This window comes from Coturnix japonica, chromosome 1, assembly GCF_001577835.2.
Source record: "Coturnix japonica isolate 7356 chromosome 1, Coturnix japonica 2.1, whole genome shotgun sequence".
Taxonomy (NCBI): domain Eukaryota; kingdom Metazoa; phylum Chordata; class Aves; order Galliformes; family Phasianidae; genus Coturnix; species Coturnix japonica.
In genome coordinates this window covers 75209320-75234092 of record NC_029516.1, presented here as the reverse complement: position 1 = coordinate 75234092, position 24773 = coordinate 75209320, and the positions used below count along the sequence as shown (strand labels likewise).

Genomic DNA, 24773 nt, shown 5'->3' with positions numbered 1-24773 from the left:
ATTTTGGGATCCTATTCTGAGAATGTGAAAGGCTGTCAGCTTATATAAAGTCTTATGCAAGAAATTATTCTAGGGAGAATTCAAAGCTGATTTTTCCTCCCACCTGTGGCTATCCATTACATTTTGCCTACGTGTTCTTTCCATGCCTTTTTTATACCGTAGTGAACTTAATACCTAAGCTGCTGAGTGTATTAGTTATGCTTCATTGCAGCCCCTGTGCTTTGATGCCACTGCTCTGTTATTCCAGGAGAGGGAACGTCCTTGGCCACTCACTTGGCTGCTCTGTGACCAGGAAACAACACCTCATTAATATCTTTTACTGACCGGTGATTGCTAGGTACTGCTTTGTGGAATGAGAGTAGGAAAAGACTCTGTTGTGGCACTTGGCCTATCTCCTGGATATTTAAAGGTCTGCTCTGCCTATAAATAAACTCCTAACAGGAATTGTCTCACTGCAAATTATTGATGGGCCTGCTGTCATGACAGTGGAACCTTCTGCACTGTGCCAGCACGCGCCTGCTTGAAGGAGCAAGGTCTGGGGCCTGCTGCACTGCTAGCGTAGGACAGTAGGACAGTGAGTGCTGCAGGGAGAGCAGGCAGTTGGGGGAAGCAATACTTCCATCCATCCTGTGAAGCACGGGACCCCTGGCACACGCTACTAGAGCCTGGGTGCAGAACCGTGAGTGCAGAGCTTATAGCAGGTTCAGGACCACGAGAGACACCACTGCTGCTGGCTTCTGTACATGCTTTCACTTATGTCAGGAGCAGCTTGCTGCTAGTGGGGTTAGCTATCCTGTGTTTGACTCGTTCTCATCTTTCTAGTATGCCATATGTTAAAATTTATCTGTGATAAAAATGCCTCTTTCATGACGTTTTGTTGTTTTATTTTATCCTTGATGGAGAAACTAAATGGTGCTGTACTGTAACAGTAAAGCAAACAAGTATAGATAGCAGCTTTTGAGTATGGGAAGAGCATGTCATCCAATATATATTCTCATGCATACGCCAGAGCTCTGTGGGATGGATTTTCCATGAAGAATTTCTGTCCCTAATTTAGAAGGACCTTTCATCTGAGATTATAAGAGAGAAGACAATATACTGATTCATTCTGCACTTCACTCTGAGAGAACTGCTGAGTTTTTTATACCAGTTGCCCATAAGTGCTGTGTTTCTGCTGGGGAACGGCAGAGGCACCTCTGGGTTTAGTGCATCCTAGTGGTCAGGAGTTGCATTTAAGGATTTGCACTTTAGATTTTCAGTTGAAAATAAAAGTATTAGTGCTGAGGGGACCTTTGCTCAGATTCGTACAGTACCATTACAGCTTTACTTTCATTACTTAAAAAATAAACCTGTTTTATATCTCAAATGAACATAACCAAGAATAATTAGTTATATATTAGTAGTTATATTAATAGTTATATTTTAAAGGAATGGAAATGTCATTCACTGAATGGGTGAGCTTTTGTAAGCAGTTAAGTCAAATTATTTACAGAAAGAATGAGGTGCAATATCTTTAGCTAAATTACCATATCACACTTCATAATTAAAGTACAATAAACGATTTCATGAATTAACAAAGTTTCTATTCATTCAAATGTCAGCACCTACAGAGTTTCTATATTGGCATATTCACTGCTGTTATCCAACATCCTGTAGAACGTGACTTTTACTTTAATTTTAAAAAATTAATCCATGTGTAAAACTTATTAAGGGATAGTAAAGACAGTTTAAAATGTTAATTTTCAATGGATGAATCTGAATTCCAGTCTCCTTTCAAAATTAACCTGACACAAATAATAGGTAGAAATTTAACAACACCATAAATATGGAAACTATAATTCACCTTTTCCTCATTCACCTCCCATCTACTGAAATTGGAATATTAAAATGAAAAACAGTGTTGCTTAAGTACAAGGATCGCTCCAAAAGTAATGCCTTCTATGTAATTATGCTGGCTCATGATAGAGGTGGATATTGGAGGCATGGCAGTAGAGGTTGAACCTTCCCACCAACACTCCCTTATATTTTGTTGCTGCTCAACAAATAGCAGCAGAGATACAGTCTGAAAAAATGATATCTGACATGGAAGTGTGGATGAAGCAAAAGTTTGTCATTGAATTCCTCCATGCGGAAAAAATGACACTCATTCAACTACATCACACTTGCTGAATGTTGATTTAGACCAAAAAGTGGATGTGAGCACAGTGAGGCAGTGCATGGAGTGTTTCAATGGTGGCAACAGTGACAAGCCACATTCCAGATGGCCAGGCACAGCTGTCACACCGTGTAATGCGGTGTCTCGATCATCTCATCCACACAGATTGTCTAGTGGTGGTGACTATGTTGAAAAGTAATGTTTTTTTTGTTTTTTTTTTAATGAGAATTTGCCCTATCAAATAGTGTTCTTGTGCTCTTTGTATTTGTTGCAGTTTCCATAAATTGGAGGCGCTACTTTTGGAACGACCTATGTATCATTTTGAGTAATTAGTTTTCCTCTACTTTATTTACTTACAATAAATTGAAGCAGAAAAATAGCTAAGGCTCTCTCATTAAATATAAAGACTTCTGAATTGAAAGAAACTATCAAGTAGTCAGTAATGATTACAGCAAATTATTGCAGGTGATTTGAAAGAGCCCAGGTTTCAAATACTGATGCAAATCTGGTTTGCCTTCATGTTAAAACCAATTTAAGAGGTCTTTTTATTGCCTGCCAGTATTTTAAATTACCAGGATGTATTTAAACTCTGTTCAGGAGATGAGTGTTTAACTGGTACTGGATTTATACCTCTTTGGGATGGCTTGGGGTATTTGTGATGTTGGGTAATATCAATGGGATGCTCATTGCAGGTGTCAAATCCATCTCTCCTCCCAGTTCTGAGGGATGCTTTGTACTTGACTTGAGTAGATAAAGAAACATTCTCAATTATCTCAATTTGAGAGATATAACTCATAATTCTATTTATATATGTATTTTTTTATTTAGTAAATTAGTCTACATTCTATTCTGTTTTTGGCACTGGAGGTTGAACTAGCAGACAGAAGTCTTGGAATACTGCTTTTTCTGCTTCATTTTATTTTATTTTATTTTGCCTGTTGTTGCTTATGCTGTCACTTTGCAGCTTTGATCACAAAGCTTTTCTTCTTCAGCTGCTTTTAAGAAAATATAACTTTAGATCAACTGAATTCATAAGCATAGAGCTCAACTCCCTCCTGTTTAAAGAAAGTTAGTGTTTCTCAGTGCTGGAACGTGCATGTCTTGAATGAGGAATCCACAGCAGAGAATTAAGATGTTTGACTCATCTGAAAGAATTCTGCAAAGCACTTTTGTGAAATGATGTAAATAGAATGGTAGATTTTGAAATACCATTTAATGTATATTTAAGAGAAATGAAAACAAACTTTTTTGCTTTCTCTTTGTAATGTAGGCATAATGAAAATGTAAGTTTTCATTGTGGATTGATTTCACAAAGAGCTCATCTCAAGCTGGCTGAAATGCAGACAGTGAGCAAGCAGACTGGCTAGTGGATCCATTTTACTGCCTTAGTTGGAAGGTGATAGCATTTTACTTCTTTACTTTCTTTTTTTCCTTCTACAAACAATGGTCAGTCGGCCTCAATCTTTCCTGTTGTCTTCAGGATATCCGATGTTTAAGGTTGTAGTGATATGAGGCACTGGACAAAAATGCACAACGTTTCCATGGGATAAAAAGAAAAGTTGAATATTTGTGTACAGTACTTAGTTTTTTGTGATTTGCCTGTGGTTGCTCTAATCACGAACGCCTTTTAAAATAGACTTATCACTGCATATCTTCTGATCAGCGGCATGCTATATGAGGTCACAATGTTTTATCTTAATATTGGGCTCAGCAAGATTGCAGGGCTCAGGATGCTATCACGTTAAGTAATAATATACGATAATTATCTTTACAGTGAATGACCGAATAGTAACAAAAATACCCAAGGTATGTTGTGTATAAAGATACTTCTATTCCATGTTCTTCCTAAGAATTTGTATTTGAAGAAGTTTTACACTTTTCTCGTCTAGTAATTTATCACCTCATGGACAAGGAATTACAGCACTTTTTATGTCCTAAACATTTGATTTGTTGGCTTTTAATCAAGGGAGAGCCAACAGAGCACTTCTGATTCCAAAGGAGATGACATAGGCTGTTTAAGCTCAGAGATAGGTGTTGACTATCTGATTATATCTTTTCTTATACATGGTTTAGATCAGTGCAGGTGATTCCTCCATTGCATTGCATATCTTATATTTCTTATGTGTCTGTCTGTAGTTTCATCTATTATTCAGAGCTAACTGCCTCATGTAAATGTAATGATCACTTTAATCGAAAGCTTAAGGAGGTTATTTTTGGCCTTAGGAAAAATGTTCTTTGTCATCATCATAAGATCAAGGAACCTCAATCTTACACCAGTAACGATTTTAGCATATAATACAAATGTGAGATAGGAACATTCCGTGAAAGGCAAGCCTACAATCTAATAAACTGAAAGGCCCATTTCAAATTGGCACCTAAAATAGTGTTTGAAAGAAGAGCCCTAAATAGAACACTGAGGTTCTGACTGTGTCAAATGATTTCATGACATACTTTAAGTCTTCTGAGCAACATAAATATTTATTTATTGTATGTATAGTATAGACATTATATATGTTTCTTATGAGATTTCTGGAGATATTTTTAGATGAAGATGTGAAGTTCACTGTGCGTTTTTTTAAGTACAGAATATTAATAGGTCTTTGTAATAGCACCATGTAGATTATTCATAGGATGGAAGATGTCTGAGCCCATTTCTCATTCACCCAACTTGTCAGGTTGGTAGAGTGTGATGCAATGCTTTCTTATTACTTTCTGTGTGCCTTTACAGTTCTCACATGCAGAGAAGAGAATAGGGAAATGGTAAAGTAATTCTGAATGTGGTAAGATAGAATAAAAATGATGAAGAAATAAAAGATGTTCACCTAGGAAAGGTAAAGCTAGCCAAACAATCGGTTGTGCACAACAAAAGAACCTGGGGTCCAAGGGGTCCTTCTTTCCCAGCTGACATTCTCTTTAAAGATTAAATTGTTACATGACACTAAAGAAAAATCATCACAGTCTATGAACAAGGGACCCCCTAAGGAGCTGGCTCCATCTTTTTTTATTTTATTTTATTTTATTTTATTTTATTTTATTTTATTTTATTTTATTTTATTTTTTTCATTCTCTACCTAATTGTGTGCTGGGGATTTTTATTTTATTCATAGTGTTTGTTTGCTGTTTTGTTCATGTTAGCCTATGGTATAATGAGTTTATTTTGCATATTTCATTAGGCTTATTTCCAGCTGTTCTGTCCCTGGCTATGTTGTATAGTTGTGAACAATTAACATCTGAAGTTTACAGTGGCAAGTGAAAGAAGCATGGGTAAAGGATCTCAAAAAGAAAGTTTTCTTGTTCATGTTTACAAGTGGATTCTCACTTTTAATATTATAATGCTTGGATTTATGCTCATGGCCCTTTGGTATCAGCAAAGGCAACAATTTTGAAGGAAAAAGTTGCATCTTTTATTATACCAGTTGAAATATTCAGAATGCAGAAATAAGTTCAGGGTCATGAGAGGCTAAACTGATGGAAGAATGGAGTAAACCTACCTTCAGCCTCTTGGGGACTAAACCAAAAACCATAAATATTCAAGTTGGAGGGTTGCTTCTGTATAGGGTCCCTTTTTCTCCACACTCTTTATTATTTTGTTTCAAGGAGTTTATATTTGGAAATGGTCTCCTTTTTTTAGCTATCAATAGTTACTTTATGAACATGCAGTCATAAGTCACTGTTGTAAGTCTTTATGAACATCCAAGGCCACATGTTCGTAAATCTAAAGTGCAGGGGTTTGCAAACCAAGAGTGAACCAAGAGTGAAAAATAAGTGTGAATAGATGAGGGGATTAATATAATGAGTTCAGAAAATTCTGTGTAACCTGTGAATCAGACCAACAAGTATTTATGTTAAAATCATTTACTGGACGCATTGTGGGAAAAGACAGACAGTTTTAGTATCCTCAGTTTAAACTCATCAACTACCTACATACAAATACATTGAACAGTGCCAGAGATTCCCAGATCACAGAATCATTTGAGTTGGAAGATCATGTAGTCCAGCTTCTAAGTCATTTCATTTTATTGATAAATTTCTTGTCAATAGCACATTTTGATCCTAGCCATCTAATATTCTCCCAATTCCCATAGACAGCTTGAAAGATAACAAGAACCAAAATGGCAGATGAAGACAGAGCCAGCTGGTACTAGAGAACAAGCGTTGGGTGCATTTACTTTCCTGATATAAATCTTAAGGTATCCAAGGGGTAATGTTGTTTTGTCAGCAGCCCAGGGTGGATGGATGGTTGCAAAGCTGTTGTGTCATGAATTAACCAAAGCTGAATCTAATACTTGAAAAATGTATTGAATTTAAGCTGAATCTAAGACTTGGAAAAGACTATTTTTGGCCACTATACTTAGTTCTGACCTGAAAGTTTAGTGGATTACAGTGTTGCTTTTGTAGAATCATAGAATCACAAGGTTGGAAAGGACCTACAAGACCACCTAGACCAACCATCCTCCCATTACCATTGCTACCATATTTCTTTCCAGAACAGGTAATCTCAGTGTAGAGCGTGTATCTCATCTGTATAAGTTGAAATAATCATGTTAGAGTTGCTTTTAATCAGTTTCCTACTACATGATAGCTTTCCACCTTGAAACTGTTTCTGGTCATTATTTCATTTTTTAAAAGACTGCAGGCTGATGGGAGTTGGCCTCTCTTCCCAGACACCAGCGATAGAACAAGAGGTAAAAATTGTGCCAGGGGAAGCTAAGTTTGGATATTAGGAAAAATTTATTCTCAGGAGTGGTGGGTTATTGCAACATGCTGCCCAGGGAGGTGGTGGAGTCATCATCCCTGGAGATGTTCAAGAAAAGGGTAGATGTTGCACTGAGTGACATAGTCTAGAGCAGTCACAGGTATGGGTTAATGGTTGGACTCACTGATCTTTCTGACCTTCATGATTCTATGATTATATGAAATGAGAAGGGCAGTGGATAAGTGGGACTCCTTGTGAAATTTTGGGGAAGCAAAAAGCAAACAAACGAACAACAAAAAAACCAAAAAACCCCAACACCTGGTGGCACAGTGGTAGGAATGCTGCTTTGCAACTCTGGAGGCCCAGGTTCGAATCCCCCCTGTGGCACAAGAGGTAGAAGTGCCGCTCTGCTACACAGAGGCTCGAATCTCGGGGGTTGAACTCGATGATCTCTAAGGTCCCTTCCAACCCGCATGAGACTATTACCTATTACCTAATCATTACACTTCTGAAATGCTGTCATAATTCCTAAAAAGCTGTTTGTATCAGCTGCTTCCAGTCCTCTGCTTGGTTTGGGGCTGCCTCCTTGAACTACATGTCCCATATTGCCCCTGCAGCCTTGGCAGTCTCCTTCCTGCAGGAGATCTGGTGCCTGTCACTTGCCTTTGCTGAATCATGCGTGATGATATTCCCTAGGAAACCTGTTTGCAAGCAGACATTTTTATGCCTAGTAATTGAATCAAAATCCTGTATTTGTAATCTTCTCAGTCCTCTGTGGCTTCTAAAAGAAAGCCAGCCAGCCAGCCTAAGGTGCAATGGTGTTAACTCTTTACTCAGTACTGAAAATGCTCTACATCGTGGGAGAAAAACTGCTGTCCCCAGCTGATGGGCAGAGAGAGAGAGGCATGTTATCTAATCCAGGGTGAATAGCATTGCTTGGGAACAGAGTCCCAGTCGGGTTCCCCCTGTCAAGTGGTAAAATAGGTGACTTAGAGGTGAAAGGCTGCAGCTGTGCAACAGCCCTGTTTAGCAGTGATTAACATTCCTGAAAAGCCTGCCCAGGCTTATGTTAGGTAGTCACAATTTACTGCGTCTGAGAGTCTTTATATAAGGCTTTACATGCCAGCTGCAGCAAGCTCAGATGCCTCTAACCCTGAATTTTAATTTGTATTCATCCTCTTAATTTAATTGAGTAAAATTCCCTAACGTTTACAGGAGTAACACAGAGAGATGTAATTTCTTCTGATCAGGTGAACAGCCTGGTGCTGTAAAACCTCACTAAGGCGTTGAACAGATCTGGATAAGAAGAAGGAATGAAAACCAGAAATGAACTTTGTAGCTCAGTTCCTTCCTGTGCTGGCACAATAGAGCACTGGCAGCTGCTGCATCACCCAAGCTTCCCTGCCTGCAGTACTTGTGCAGTGCTGCCTCTAGTGAAGAGGTACCTCCCCTTCTAACGCAGCAAAGCTAAATTTAGCCCCTGCAGAGTGCACATTTCCTATATTTAGTGCTGTGAAAGTCAGATTTCAGCAAGTAACTGGCTAGCTATGAAGTGCTCTGCAGTCCAGGAGACTGAAATAGAAATGCAGCTAAGTGCCTCCTTGGGTTTTCCCCCTCTGGCCAGCCTGCAGTGACAGTGGAGGGGCCTCTGCAGGGCTGGGACTTTATATAAATATATATCAGGGTAGTACGAGAGCAGAGAGCTGCAGAGCCCAGTGCTGCTGGGAGGAGGCTGAGCATTGCTGCTGGCTGTGTGATAAAGGCTGGCTGCTCACACAGCTCTGGCAGCTTTTGGGGACACCGTGGTGGCTTAGCTGGCTGCTTTGGTGTTCCCCCTATGCCCTGCCCACTGCAGGGGTATGTTAGGCTGCCTTTTACTCATGTGCTGAATGTTTATATACCCATATATCACATCTGCAGAAATAGGCATATATGCGTGGATATATGGCAAAGATCTTATTCTTTTCTACCTAAAGATTGCCTTGTGTCACCTTGGCAAGATTTGTAAGGCCACGTAACATCATTTGCTAAGCCACAAAATATATTTGGCGGCAGTGTACCTTGGATCCTGCATCAGTGCAGGTGATGCATGTTGCAGGTACTGTGGTGGGGGTGGAAATGTGTCATGGCTCATTTTTCACAGCCTCCAAACATGAATGGGTAAATGAGTAGGGTGGGCACGGCTGCACCCTGACAGCAGTTTTCCATTTGCCCAGCCCTGCCTGCACAGGCCCTCAGACATGATATGCACCGCTAGAGGGCTCATAGACTGTGCCTTACCACATCTACAAGTAAACGTGCATTCAAAGATGTGCTGGCTCTGAACCCTTTTTGTGCTACCTGGGAGGTTAACTGAGTGAGTGAGTGCAAGTAGGCTGGTATTCAGTCATCACTCCAGGCTGCCTCTTGGGTACCACAAGCCATGCGATTCAATTCCTTTGTGAATTAGAAAGCATCTTTTGGGCAAGCATCAAATTGATTTCATCGACTAAATCACTGTTGTTTTTTTTTTCATTCAAGTCTTCAGAGTCTTCACCTTGAACAAGACTGGATTAAAGTTTGATCAAAAGGACTGATACAGTAAAGAGACAGGTCTCCATCAGGGTTTTTGAAGAGTCCTGTGGGAACCTGTTTTCAAAAGAAATGTAAATGCTGTAGAAACAGAAGTATGTAGGGATGGAAAATTCATGAAGTGATCCCTTGCTGTTGTAGCTGTTGGGTCATAAAACGGTAAAACCTTCATACTCTTTCCTAAAAGTAGCCATGTTTTTTGCCCCCTGTATTCCTCCTGGAAGGCTCTTCCAGACCAGCACAGGAAGAACTACTTTCTAATCTCCAGCTTAATTTTATTGTGTCTCATTTATTTCCATTTGCTCTTGTGCCATTTGTTCTTCATTAGCTGTTCTTCCTCCCAGATCACATCTATAAATGTACCTGGGATAATCAGATTTTGTGCCAGCCTTCACTTGACTGGGCTAAATAAGCAGAGCTCTTCAAATTGTGGATTCTAAAATAAGCATCACCAGCCATAAATACTTCCTTTTCCACCTTTTCTTTTTTTCACTTCTTTGTCCAGAGTGTGGCACAATGGGGTTAATAGAGCACAGGGAAAATTGGCTGTTATGTCTTATTTTGAAGTGTGGCATCAGAGTAACTTTCTGAGAGAGAGCATTGCACTGAAAAAATTGTTGTTATGGTGCAGACACTTCCAGGTACTGATCTACATGGACTGCATATCTCTTCTAACACTTTGATTTCTCATTTTTTAAAATGCAGAGTAGGTTCATTACCATCAAGAGTCACACCCAGTTATAAACTAAGGAGCATGACCTCAGGTAGGGATTGAGAGCAAAGCAGAAGAAGCAAAGAAAAAAAAGAGCAGAACTTCAGAACACCTCAAATTTTCCCATATTTTCTGTAAAATGTCAGAATTATATTAGAAGTATTCAAGTGTTCAGATATTTGTTGCTTCTTACACATGGGCTGGTCCTTGGAAAGAGGAAGATGTGTCTAGTGTTGCAGCAATGTTCCAGACTGAAGCAAGCCTCATGTTCCTTTTCCCTCTGTCTCCTGGCTGAGTTTCAGTGCACGTTATGTGTTGCTGTGTATGTTTTTTGACCACTCCTTTGTGCTGGGTACAAGCAGCAAGGAGCTGACAAGGTCTGTACTTGGAATCTGCATGGGAATGGAGAAGAGGAAAATATCTGAAGACCAAGGTTGCGCCCATGCAGCAAAGCAAAGCTTGTAGCGGAGAACATTCTGATAAGCATTCAGTAACAGTCGTCATCTCCGGAGTCATGAAACCTGAACCATCATGAGGTGGAAGGTGTCTGCAGCACATTACTGCCAAGAATGACAGGCACAGGACCATCCCGTCCTGCTCCAGTTCCTATTTCATTTGTCTGTTACCCATAAAGTGACTTGAGCATTCATTCATATACACAAACATTAACTATCTATGAAAGCTTATCTATTTTGACATCCTCTGGCCCATGTAGAGTGCATTACTTTAGCTGGAGCCCCAAAGCTGCTAGAAAGGAATGGAAATGGTAGGGATTCCATGCTGATGGTAATTAGGAAAGATCAAGTATTTAAATGAAGTGAATGCTTCAATGTGCTTAGTGTAAATGCTGAACTTTTCTGGTCTGAGAAAAGGGCTGAAATACTGGTGCTCAGGTTTGTGCTAATAATTTTTCCATGTGCTACTGAATGATCCAACTTGCTTTGTTGTGGAAATGATTCAGCCAATGTCCTGAGGACTCCAGGAAGACTCAGTGCACAGAAAACCAGCTCTGATGAGTAGTCAGACAACACATGAATGTTCTAATCATACTTTCCTGATAAGATCCAAGACTTGAAGGAAATGGGGTCCTTGTTTTCCAAACAATGCTCTTCTCAGTAAAGAACTGTAAGTAAGATGCAGTACAGGTGCTTCTACAGCAGCAGGGTAATTCCTCGTGGCTTCCTATGGCCACACTGTGTGGCAGGTCACCAAGGTGATGTCTAAAAATTGGGTTCACAAGGACTGTATCATCCTTACCTCACTTAAACTGGGAATGTGTTCAGAGATGGACCCCTGTGTGAGGGCCAGCAGGGAGTTCCTTGTCACATGGAGCAGAGGTGCTCCACGATCCGGCCAGGATGAGTCTCTCTAGGCCATGGGTATCCAACTTTTAGCCTTGCCTGGGCCGCACTGAGTGAAGATGAATTGTCTTGGTCTGCATGCACAGTACGTACTATAGTTACTATATATAAGTAACAGAACTTTTAAAATATATTTTTAATTAAAACATAAGAAAAGGAACAAAAAAAACCCAAAAAAACCCAACAAACAAACAAACCAAAAAAAAACAACCCATGAAGCCAGTGAGATACATGACCTTGTTTTCTTTGTTGAAACTAATACTTCAATTTGCTTTGATGGCAGCGGCTGCAATTCTCAGTGAGCTCTCATGTGCCTGTCAGAGATTTTTGATGAAATTTTACTCTTCCTGTGCTTCATCCTTGAAAATAACTGTTCACAAATGTATGTACTTCCAAAAGTGATGACAGTGAATAAGGTGTCTCAAGTATATGGTGTCTCGAGTATATAAAAAAGTTGATTTTTTTCAGCAATCTTGAAACTTGTTCTTAAATCCCTTTATCAAAATGAAAAGCGTGGCTGCATATTTTTTTGCTGTTCAGAGGACAGTGTTCAGACAGTCTATCAAATTGCATACAGTTATTTGCCATCACTTGAGTCAGCAGCACACTGCACTCTGTGATCGAGGTGCAGCCCAGGCAGTGCAGTTCACACAGTGCTGTGTGTTTGTTGTCAGCAATGGGTGCACGCCTGGGGCCGGGCCAGACTGCTTGGTGAGTAAGAGCCGCTGCCATGATGGTGTGGGGCAGGGAGCAGCTGAAGGGAAGGATGGGACATACAGCCTGTGGTCTGTGGGTTGGACATGCCTGCTCTAAGCAGTAACATGGTATGGTCTTTGCCCAGGCCTCCAATCTGTGATGTGTCTCTGCATCACATGGTGGCAAAGCTGTGATGAAAACTGTCTGCGCTCAGGTCAGTTGGCATGTTGTGGTAATTCTGTGGCCAGGATTCTACCTTCGTGAGATGCTCAGTAGCATCATCCTTCTCACAGCAATAGCCTGATTAGCCAAGAGATACAATACTGGTCACTAGCTAGTGAGTACCAGTTGTTCATTTCCTGTCTCTCAGGTGCTTACTTCTGTTGGCAAAATGTCTCTCTCTCTCTGTGGCAGGCCACGTAGATGGAGGATGGCACCCCTCTCCCCTTCCCCAGATGGTCACTGCTGTCTCCTTGTCAGCCACCAACAGCTGAATGTGAAAAGATTCATGACATGAGTGCTGGCATAGTGAGAGGCTGAGAAATTCCCAGGCTCATTGTGTTGTCCTCAGCCTGACCTTCCACTTCATCTGTATTTTTGTGTGCGCTCAGGGTGGAGGAGGGAGGCCGTGACTCATCCTGGGGGCTGATGACTCATTCTCAGTCAGAGCTGAAGCGTGCTGAAGGTGTCTTGAGACCATGCCCAAGTTTTGTGCCCGGAAGCTCAGCACAGGGGAGGACTCTTTCTATCAGGCTATGTGCATGGGTTTTCCTCACTGTGATTTCTAGCCCCTAATTGTCTTTTCTCTATTTTGCTGTTTCCTCCCTTGCCGGTAGCTTTTTTTCTCCCCCACAATCCACCTCTGCTTTACAGTTCTAGAACAAACCTACTTTCCATACATGCAAACATTTTCTTTTAACATACCATACAGTTCTGCTGCTTGGAGAGAGCAGACAAGTATTTCCCATCTGTATGAGATGCAGCTCTGTCATAGCTTGGAGAGCCTGCATCAGTATGCTTAGGTTGTGCTAAGAAGCACCACACTCTTTTGAGCACTCAGCTATTATTAAAGTTTAGATGTTACTGTATGTCATTCTTCACAGCTGGTATCACTTTGGGTTAAACAGTTTCTGAGTGTATATCTGTGGTTCTTAAAATACCCATCCAGTCTTCAGTTGAGGTTTGCGTATCATGCATGGTGACTGGCTGAAGCAGCTGCTAGGCCCAGGAACTACTTGTCTCCTCTTATGTGAGTCTCACCTTCACATCGGACAAGAGTATTAAGAAGCAAGTTGCATTGGATCTTGGGGAAGAATGACAGATAAGAGGTTATCCACAGCTGCAAGTGGATAGGTCCAGTCAGCGTGGGTTCATGAATGGTAGTTCCTGCTTGACACACTTGATTTCATTCTATGACAAGGTGACCTGCTTAATGGATGAAGGTAGGGTTGTTGATTTGGATTTTATTAAAGCCTTTGATGCTGTTCCCACAACATCCTTCTGGAGAAGCTGGCTGCCCATGGTTTGGATGGGCATATGCTCAGCTGGGTAAAACACTGTCTGGATGGCTGGGCCCAAAGAGTTGTGGTCAGTGGAGTTAAATCCAGTTGGTGGCTAGTCACAAGTGGTGTCCCCCAGGGCTCAGTACTGGGGCTGTTTCTATTCAGCATCTTTATCACTGATCTTGATGAGGGGATTGAATGCACCCTCAGGAAGTTTGCAGATGACACCAACTTGGGAGGGAGTGCTGATATGCCTTTGGGCAAAAAGGCTCTACAGAAGGACCTGGATAGACTGTATCAATGGGCCAAAGGCAAACTGTATGAGTTTCATTAGGGCCAATTGTCAGGTCCTGCACTTTGGTCAACCTGGGCAACCCTACAGGCCTGGGTAGGAGTAGCTGGAAAGCTGCCTGATGGAAAGGGACCTTGGTTTGCTGATGGACAGTCAGCTGAATATGAGCCAGCAGTGTACCCAGGAGAACTTACTGCTCTCTTCCAATACCTGAAAGGTGCTTACAGCAAGAGCGGGGTTGGTCTCACTGGTGACAGGTGACAGGACGAGGGGAAATGGCCTCAAGTTGTGCCAAGGAAAGTTCAGGATAGATATCAGGAAAAGCTTCTTTACAGAAAGGGTGGTTAAGCACTGGAATGGGTTGGATGGGGCCCTGCGCTGTCTCACATACTTGGTCTAGCAGCTGGTAACCCCGCCTGTAGCAGAGGGGTTAGGAATTGATGATTCTTGAGGTCCCTTCCACCCCAAGCCATTCTATGATTCTATGAAAGGGAAGAGATGCAAACAAGTTACAGTCTAGCTTCATGTTTTTTCTCTAATTTCTTTCTTTTTACCTAAATTGTAAATAAAAACAGAAAACGGGCAGAGGAAAGTGAAAAATAATTCAGTGTGGGGATTTTCACTGTACAAAACAAGTTAATTTTTTTTTGTATTACTATAAATATTTTTCTTCTTTCTTTTTTTCTTTTTTTCTTTTTTTTTAAAGACAGCCAAAATGTATGTAAAAATGTAGGTAAGAAAATACGAACAATGTGAACTGAAACTTTGAAAAGAATGTTCTTGAAAGAATGAAAGAAATGGCTCTTGATCTTTGTATCTTTGCTGTAGTAGATTTAAAGATGCAGTATAGATAAGAAGAACATAACGACCGCACCACTTACCAAACTGCATCTCGCATTTTGTGTGATGGGTTAAAAAACTTGTATTTCATATGAGCCGACTCATGATGGAGAATAGAAGTTGTTAACAGATTGTGAAGGAAGTGAAGTCATTCTGCACTCTTTTCTAACCTTGAGTTTTAAAAAGTTATCAGGTCAGGAAGTGTATACATAGAGAGGTTCTCAGATCTAAGTGTCCCCAGAAAAAGATTTGTTGCAATAAAGTAGCTTCCAAAAAAGTTTGGATAGTTGCAGCGCTACTGGAGCCAAGGCCCCTGGTAGCTGCCAGCTGTGTTGTGTGTCTTTTGGCACCTCTGCAACATACGCAAATAGCTGGAGACCTTTTTGCAGCCAGGAACAAGTGAGATGAGAAAAGGCCCTGTTTCTAAATTTGAAAAGAAAGCTGTAAACAACAGGCATGCTGATTGTAAGTGTGCCAGGGGACTTCAGGAGTCTGCCCTTTGGTCCTCTGTGCAGGCAAGGTCAGCCTCCTGTCTATTTTTTTTGTAAAAACAGATGTTACATGACCATGGTCTGGGACTGCTTTTTCATGAGAACCGAATTCCAGACTGGTAAGGGGAAACTTATCCCAGTGCAATCAGAGTGACACCTTAGCTTTGTTAAGGTACTGCTTGCAAGTTGTCCAAAGTGGCTGCTTTAACAGTGCATGGTCCTGCTGTGCTTAATCTCACCTTTGTAGAAGTAAGGAAAGACTGAATTTAGAGGAAATCAGAGTAATAAATAAGGACCTTAGGCTACGGATCTCTCTGCCAAGTAATGTAAGTGGCTGTTCTCTCCCTTGTAACCAGGAGTCCTCAACCTACCAATGTTTATGACCACCAGGTATTTGGCATCCACCCAAGTGAATTTGTAACAGATATTAGATGTCTTTGCTGTTCCCCAGTCCTGTTCAAATGCCAGCCATATTACCAGTCTCAGCAAACCCTCCACTGTGGGCCACAGTTTCTGTTAATAGTACAGTTCTAATCATCATTAGTGCAGTCAAGAGACAGCAACATGTTACTGAGACAAGCAAAGCCATATGTTCAGGAATCTTTTCCCAGATTTCCATTATTTATAGTCTGGGTCTCATTTTGAAATGATAATAGTTTATTCCTGTCTTAAAATTTTGCTATATTATTTCACGGAAGTGTTTATATATTTCACTTATCTAAGGAGAAACGTAATCTAACAAGACAACTGTGGATTCTTCTGGGCACAGCATTGTGTCAACAGCATTTTTGTTCCTTTAGGAAACAAAAAAGATTGTCTACATTTATAGGTGGTATTATGCATCATTGAAAACTGTAGCAGAGTAGGCAGCTGCACATGGTATGTTTCACACCTCATATACTCAAAGCCGCTAGAATAACTTTTCAGTTATTCCTTCCTGCAGGCAAGGTTGTGAACTCAGAGAAAACATAAACAAATTCCTAGTAATAGAACCACAGAATTACAAAATGTCTTGGGTTGGAAAGAGCCTTAAAGACCATCTGGTTCCAACCCCTTTCCACGGTCATGGACACCTCCCAATAGGCCAGGTTGTCCAAAGCCCCATCCAGCGTGGCCTCGAGCACCTCCAGGGATGAGGCATCCTCAACTTCTTGGGGCAACCTGTTCCGGTGCCTCACCATCCCCATAGTGAAGAATTTCTTTTTTATATCTAAATCTACCCTCTTTCAGTTTAAGTTTAAAGCCATTGCTACTTGTCCTTTCACTGCACTCCCTGACAAAGAATCCATCCCCATCTTTCCTGCAAGCCTCTTGTTTTATCTAGGCTGAACAACCCCAACTCTCTCAGTCTGTCTTCACAGGAGAGGTGCTTCAGCCTTCTGAGCATCCTTCTAGCCGTCTTTTGGACTTGCTCCAGCAGCTTCATTTTCTCACAAGAGCAGAGTAGAGGGGACAATCCCCTCCCACAACCTGCTCCCCACTCTTCTTTTGATGCAGCTTGGGATATGGTTGGCTTTCTTGGCTGCAAGCACACAGATAGCTAATGCTGAGCTTCCCATCAATCATAGTAAGATAGAATGATAGAATGGCCTGGGTTGAAAAAGACCACACTGATCATTCAGTTCCAACCCCCCTGCTGTGTGCAGGGTCACCAACCACAAGGCCAGGCTGCCCAGAGCCACATCCAGCCTGGCCTTGAATGCCTCCAGGGATGGGGCATACACTGCCTCCTTGGCAACCTGTTCCAATGTGTCATCACTCTCTGAGTGAAAAACAGCCAACACATCTAAGTCTTTCTCTTGAACACTGCTTTAAATCCATTCTCCACCCACTCTGTATTTGTGCTTGGGATTGCCCTGACTTTGTAAGTTGCATAACCTTACACTTGACCTTGCTGAACTTCATGAGGTTTGCATGGGTCCCCCCCCCAATTGCTCAAGGTACTTCAGATTATCAAGTTTTTTGGCTGCTTTCTATATACCTTTCTAGTACACTGAGGTGATCCTTCGAAGTTTTCAGCAGCTTATAGGTGAATCCTGGGCGCAGGCATTTCTTCTTAGCATTGCTTCATCAGTACATTTTGTATACCATTGTTTAATCATTTTTAAATCAATTTTCTATTTCTGTCTTTGTGAAGCTATGCTGCAGATGCTCAGTGTTAACATATATCTTTTTTTCATGTTTGATCTTGACAGCATAGAACAAGTCAGCTCTGTGGGCCACGAAAATGTTCTTGGTTGCACTTGGTGATCTGTTTGGTGATTTGGTTTGGGACGATGCTCTTTCCTCCCTCTGGCCAGTCACATTTACCTGACAACTTGGCATCATTAAGAGTTTTCCTGAAGCCATATCCCCCTTATCAGAAATGGTCGAGAAGTATTCAACCACATACATAAACCTGGTTCTCCCCAACTTACCTCTAGCCTGCTGTAGATCTAGCTTTTTTCATATTTTCTGTGGCATTCTTGAAAATGTTTTAATGCTGTTCATTGATTGCACCTGTCACCACAATAAACTCAACTATATTAGTTGTATGTAATACTGGTTACTAGCATTCACAGCATCCTCTGGACACTGCAGATTAGGTCAGTTCCTCTGTTTCACAAGGGAGCACTGTTCTTCCTGTTTTATAGACATAGAACAAGGCCTTGAGGAGACTATCAGGAAAACCATTGCAAAATCCAGTTTATTTTCCGTCTTTTCTATTATCCTAGTCAGAGGACAATCCTTCCTCACTGGCATTACCCTTGAGCTGTGCCTTACAGCTTGCTTAATTACCAAGTACTGATGTTCTGCGTGAGAATATTTTGTTCCCAAATCTTCATAACTTCAAGACACAAAAAATAACTGTATGGAAGAAAGAGCTGTTACTTTAGAACAGCTGTTGAAATGCATGTAAATACCCTGTTGAAATTGCTCTGGCTGTTTTGCATATTGTTTAGTAAGAGGCTTTAATAAAAGTTTCAAGCATGAATTCTCAGATCATAGCAAATGCTGCTACATGTTGTATTAGATTAAAGCACTACCAGAATTCTGTTTAACTGAGTTGTGTATTGGTAGCAGAAATGACTGAGGAGTAAACTGTCCTGGGGATAGGTAATGGAAGGTGTTTCTTTTCACCTGCTGCATTTTGCTGCTTAATCATTCTGTCCCAAAAGTTCATGCATCTAATGGTTTCCTAAGATGCTCTGTGCTAGGAATTTAAATGCCTTCAGTTGCATTCCAAGTGAAGCATTTCTGTAGTAGCATAGCTGAAGCCTTGTTTATTTTTTCACTGTCAGAATGGGGAAAGTATTAGGACAGTAGGAAGACAAAGCTGTTCTCTCAGCCTGGGACTAGGCTAAAGCTCATTGCAACAAGAAGGAAACGTATCCAAGGTGCAGGAAAGGAGAGGGCTGCTATCCCTATGGGACTGCTCTTATGTCAAAAAGTATGCTTTTTGTTCTCACTTAATGAGTTGCTGAGTGACTGAAGCAAAAAATACAGACATATCAAAAAGATGTATACAGCTGCATTTCAGACATTTCATACAACTATGGGGAAACTGCATGTGTATGGGAAACCGTTGGTCACAGCCTGAACCTCTGATTAACCATCTGAGGCAAGCAATGAGTCAGCTGTGGGAGCACAGGTGAAGGTAATTCTGCTGTGCTCCCAGAAGGGGTGGAGCTTGACTCTGCCTCTCATAGACCCCACTTAAGGGCTGACCACCAGCAATTTAATTTTCTAAGTCTCATTGTATAACACGCAGCATTTAGCTAACAGAAGCAATCCAAACATTTCCTTGTTATTGTTACAGAAGGAGCACAACTCCGCTGTTTTTGATTATAAGTATGAGGTGGTAGTTTTAAAATGTTACATTACTAATTGTGTATTGTTGTTTGTTTTCAGACATTTACAGCTTTTTTTCTTTCCATGCAGGTGATGAGTTGCTGAACAAATACTGCAGATTGAAGCCAGACCTCAATTCTCAAGGAGCATGCTTGCAACTGAAAGCAATGGGACTTTGGTGTGAATTTCAGGTAAGACCAGGCACAAACCATCTCTCACTTTGCTGTGGTTTCCTTACTCTAAACTGGAGGATAAGGTCACTAACTTGTCACTGGGAGGACTGAGCAAATTTGCTTGTTTGGTGATGATGAAAAACAGCAGAATAAGCTGCTATGTAAGTAAATAATGAATGTTGTCAGTATAGGTTAGTTTTGCACTCTCTGTGTTAGCTTGTACATGCCTCCTTCCATGTCTGTTTTAACTGTTTTTTGTGGGAGCTGGTCCTTTACTTCCAAATACACCAACTCACACTTTTGAGCTCTCAAAGTCATGGTGTAGTGTTGCGTGAAAAAAAATGTTACCATCTGTCTTGCATTTAAGTGGCAAACTTTTGTCAGCGGGGGGGACTCTGTCAGTGGCCTTTATGAGAAGAGGCCGGGGGCTGCCCCCCACTGCATGCAGTTGGTCCTAGCTGATTCCAAAGCAGCCACTGCAGGATACAGCCAGGCTTGTCAGTGAAACCAGTGGTATCTCTTTGAAAATATTTTAAGAAAGAGCAAAATGGTTTGGAACAATGAGGAATGAGAGGGGGAAGAAAAAGTGTGAGAAGCATCTCTGCAAATGCAAAGGCCAGAGCAGGAGAGAGAAGTACTGCAGGCACTAGAGCATTGATTCCCTTGCAGTATATAGGAGAAACTACAGTGGACACTTCTTGAAGGCCATGTATCCTTCTGCTACAGAGGACTATAGAGGAATGCTTTTGTGTTTGTGAAGGACTGCAGTCCGTGGGATGCACCCACATGGGAGCAGGGGCAAAGTGCAAGGAAGGATCATGTTTTCTCCCTCTGTCCTGTTGTGGAGGGGAGTGAGAGAATAGCTGGGTGGATGTTCAGCAGCCAGCTCAGGTTGACTCATTGCTGCATTTCAGAGTGCCCCAGCACATCACTGTGGCTTTTCTCCAGTTTCTTGACTCTAATTCAGGTAAGGCAGATTGGCTTAGTGAGCAGCAGTGTCAGTCTTTTGGCCTGGTCTCTAATGGCAGTTCATCGTGTCTCTGCTCCTCTCAGTCAACAGCTTGGAAGGGAGCAGCTGTGTCATATTACAGCTACATGTGGGCATGCAGCTGCACAGTATATGCATTCTTGCCATGGCTGTGTTTACTCTCGGTAATAGCTCATAACCCGCTGAGGCTCCTTGGGCCAAGGCACTTTCCAGGCCTCAGCAGTGAACGAGAAGGGCAAGAAGTTTCCATATGGAAGTTTTTCTTTTTGATATTAATAGGTCACATGTTGTGACAGTGTTACAATTTAAACCTGAAGTCAGACTGCAGTGAGGCTGTTGTGGAGCTTGTTCTTCCCCTCCCAAACTGCTTATAGCATCTTTAATTGAAGATAATCCCAGAAACTAGGAGCCATCAAGATTTGTGGAATTAAAGGGGGATATAAATTTAGAGAGCAATGGCTAGGAAAGGGAGTTGATTCTTATGTGTTAGGTAGTTATCTGGCTGTGTAAGTGCATACTCTCATCTGATTGACCAAAATTGCTGAAATAATGGTCTTCACTCATCTTTCTGGTTGCACTGCTTTATTCTACTTGCAGACTGATAGACATAGAATGAAAAAGATGTATTTTCAGTTTGTTTTCTGAATGTGAAAGTTGGATTGGCAACCAGCCCCTTCCCCTCCTCCTGCTTTCTGGCATATAGACAATGTGTTACATGTATATACGTTTTTGTCTATGTTCTGGAAGTTGCTACAGTTGTTATAACACTTGTGCCAAAGTCACTCAGAGAACTGCACTTCACAGGTCACTGTGCTTTTCAAAGTGGAAACAAGATTCGTGATAGAGAAGTGCAAGGAAGGAGAGGGTGAAGGGAAGTCGGTTATCAGTCACAGAGTCAGGCTGTCTGCCTGGTAATGTTTCCAATTGTACATTTTAATAACTCAAAAAACAAACAGAATTGCACTCAAAGAGTTTCTCTGGGCAGGCTGAACGTGACAAATAACAATATGGAAGAATGGAGTAGAGATGAACAGAAATGAGTATTTTGTGAGGAAAGTGGATGCCACCTGTGTCAAAGGGAGGAAAATTTGAAGGGAGAGGGCAAAGGTTTACCTGACAAAGAACACTGAAGAGGAATAATCTTGTGCAATTTTCCTTTGATGAGCTCTTACAGTTGGTACGAAGGCATCTGTCTAGTTTACTTCAGCAATCTAGACAAGAGCTCAACAGTTAATCTTCACCTAGCAATCAGCTGCTGATGCTGTGATGCATTTCAGAGAGAGTCTGCGTTTCATAAAATAAAAATGATTTATTGAGAGCAAATCTTAACAGGCCTCTGTTGGGATAAAAAGGGAACAAAGAGACTGATGCATTTGCAATTTCACATTTCCAGTAACCTGATTACAGAACTTGCTTCATTTAAATGAAAGGTATGACATTTTAAAGCCCAGTTAGATGCCTAAGGATGCGCAGAGGTGCCTCATGGCATTCCCAGAAGTGTCTATGTATCATATTTCAGGGCAATAAGTAACTTTCATTTCCTTACTTAAAATTTTAGAAGTTTCTTTTTTTTTCTTTTGAAGATAATGCTAAGAGGTCAGATATACCACAGCTTATGTTTACTTTATGACTAATACGTGCTTGTGGCCATGAGTGTTGTTTACGTATTACTTATAGCCATCTTACAGCAGGAATGAGGATTGGCTATGTGTTTTTCTAAGGGATTTATAAAGATTTTCTCTCTGCTTTCCAGTTCTTGTATAAAATGTAGAAATAGTATTGTTTATATGGTGACATGCAGTGTTAATTGCTCTGAATCTAGACTTATTTATCTCTTTACATTTATGATTTTCTCTCTAAAGAATTCTTCTTCTCATCTGGAGTGATTTGATTTCCCAGTGACTATTTGATAGTGCCTTTTATTGTAAATATTGGGCTAGACAAGACATGAAAATGAAACCTTGCATTTAACAGTGGTAAGCAATCAATAAACAAAGTGTATGCATTGCAGAACGTGCAGTCTGGAATGCAGAGCAAATGCAAGAAAACAATAAGCCAAGCAGTTGATTTTTCTTGTTGCTACTTGATTAGCTTTTGCTATCTGCCTTCTTTTCCTCTTTTATTTTTCCTCGTCTTTCTCTTTGCCTTACTGACCTACCTGACCTTAAGTGGGAAGTTATATTCTTAGCCCTCAGTACAGTACTTAAACACAAAGCCTATGTCTATTGGCAGTTCAAGGTGGTAAGTCTTAATCCCCCTGTCCCTTGGACATAAAATCCAGGGAAAGGAATGGTATGGAATAGGAGCTACACTAACACTAGAGATAGAGCCCTCACTTTTTGTAGGCAACCATCAGGACTGCAGGATGTTTTCTGTGTATAAGCACAGTATCAAGTGCATGTTGTTAGAAAAGGCAATGAAGAAACTCAGAATATCTACTGAAAATCTGTCATAGGAGATCGAAGAATTAAGAACTACCATTGGTGTAGCAATTGCAGATAATAATGTGAATTTAATTAAAATAAAAATATATGCCTTAGGGTGCTGGAAAATTACTCTTTAATTATTCATCCACAGACTTGTTTACTTGTCAGACAAGATAATCCATCTGCTTGAGTTTTCAAGCTGTGGTCCTATTTTTTTTATTCCAGCAGATTTATAACAAAATACAATATGGCCATGCTTGTTTAAAGGCTCTTCTTGTGTTCCACATGTTTTGTTTTGAGGTGATGAATTCAGTTTCTCATTCTTGTGCATCTAGCAAAGGTTTCTCACGTTGCCAGTTTGGATCATACTTAGACATTCTGTTTATTCTGCGGGGTAAGTTGAAATGTGTACTGCTGTTATTTTCTGGTGATTAAATCATACTAATGCAAGAATATAAATCCTATTGGCCAAGAGGAATATAATTGTGAGGATGTTGTTTAAGTTTGCTGGATAGTTTTGGTTATTTTTCCATTGCTTATGTGGTCCCCCAGTGCAATGCCATCTCAAATCGAGTCATGGAACCTCCTCAAAGTCCCATATCATATCCCATATCATAGTAACAGAAAAGGACAAAGAACAAAAGGGAATGAAATGAATGAAAAGGACGGTAGAGGCTTGTGAAAAGTTGTGGTGACTGTGAAGCAGTTTGCAGTACAGGACTACTAATAGCTGTGACAGTTGGAACTCACAGAGCAGCACAGACGCCTTACAGGACAAAGCGTGGCAGGATTTGCAGGTGACTCTGGTCCATCAGCTGCCTGATGGAGATAAACCTCTTTAGCCTCTTCTTGTGGTATTTCATTATCTTCCATCCACAGAGCAGGCTCCTAGAGAAGAGCAAGGCAGCGTGATAACTGCTGCTCTGGGTACTGCACTCCTGCTGAAAAGCACTGGAGGTACTCTCTGCTATGTTGCTTGAGGCACCAGTAAAATCAACAATTGTTGGTATGCCAACAGGCTTGAAAGGCTGTCCTGCAGGTGGTATCCTTAAATCCATCAAATCTTAACTCAGTGGTGAAAGAGTGGGAATTGGTGGTGAAGTGTGAGTCAGGCTCCTCTTTGAGCCTGGGAGGAGGCGAATGAGCCTGAGAACAGGATTTGTAGTACATGTAATTAATGGTATTGAGTAGTGCTGGATAATACTTGTTCTTTCTGTAAAATCACTGTAGGTGATGGCTTGAAAACAGAAATAGTCTCTGGCTATCTGGCAAAAAAGTGAGAGTAAAGGCATCTGCGTTCCAGATAGAACACAACAGTCCAAGAAGGCTGGCCATATCCTGGGCATTGCCAACTAGTCAAGGGAAATGATTGTCCCCCTGCACTGATGCAGCCTCATCTTGAGGTGAGGCTTTGTAGTTTTGTGTGCCACAGTAATAAAAGCATGCAAAGCCATTAGAGAGTGTCCAGAGGAGGGCTGTGAAGAGGGTGAAGGTTCTGAAGGACAAGGGGCACAAGGGGCAGCTGAGGTCCCATGGTGCACTCAGCACAGAGCAGAGGAACTGAGGGGAGGCCTCGTGGTGGCTGCAGCTCCTCACAGGGACTGGAGGGGTAGTGCTGAGCTCCACTGTGTGACAGTGACAGGGCCTGAGGGAATGGCATGGAGCTGTGCCAGGGGAGGGACAGCTGAGGGTTCTGCACCACAGGGTGGTGGGCACAGCCCTGAACTGTCAGTATTCAAGAAATGCATGGATAATGATCTCAGACGCATGATCTGTTTTTTTTTGTTTTTTTTTATTTTTTTATTTTTTGGTGGTCCTGTGTGGAGCCAGGAGTTGGACTCAATTCTTGTGGACCCCTTCTAACTTGGGATATTCAGTAATGATTCAGCTCTTGGAGGAGAAACAGGGGAAAAACAGGTTACATAAATCTGAGTGAGAGCAAAGAATGGGAGGCACATAGAACAGAGCTCTGTGTAGGGGGGTCTGTGGACTTCCATCTTCCTGCCTCAGTAATGGAACTCTGACCACCTTCCTCTCTA

At 41.3% G+C, this 24773-nt stretch overlaps 1 long non-coding RNA gene across 5 annotated transcripts in view; it reads left to right on the top strand.

Moving 5' to 3' along the window:
- LOC107320504 overlaps window positions 1–24773 on the top strand; it is a 258990-nt gene that overhangs the window by 75826 nt on the left and 158391 nt on the right. For all 5 annotated transcript variants that reach the window (XR_001558292.2, XR_004308966.1, XR_004308968.1 and 2 more), the window contains one exon: window positions 19238–19338. This is a non-coding gene — a long non-coding RNA (uncharacterized LOC107320504). The remainder of the gene's footprint in view (window positions 1–19237; window positions 19339–24773) is intronic.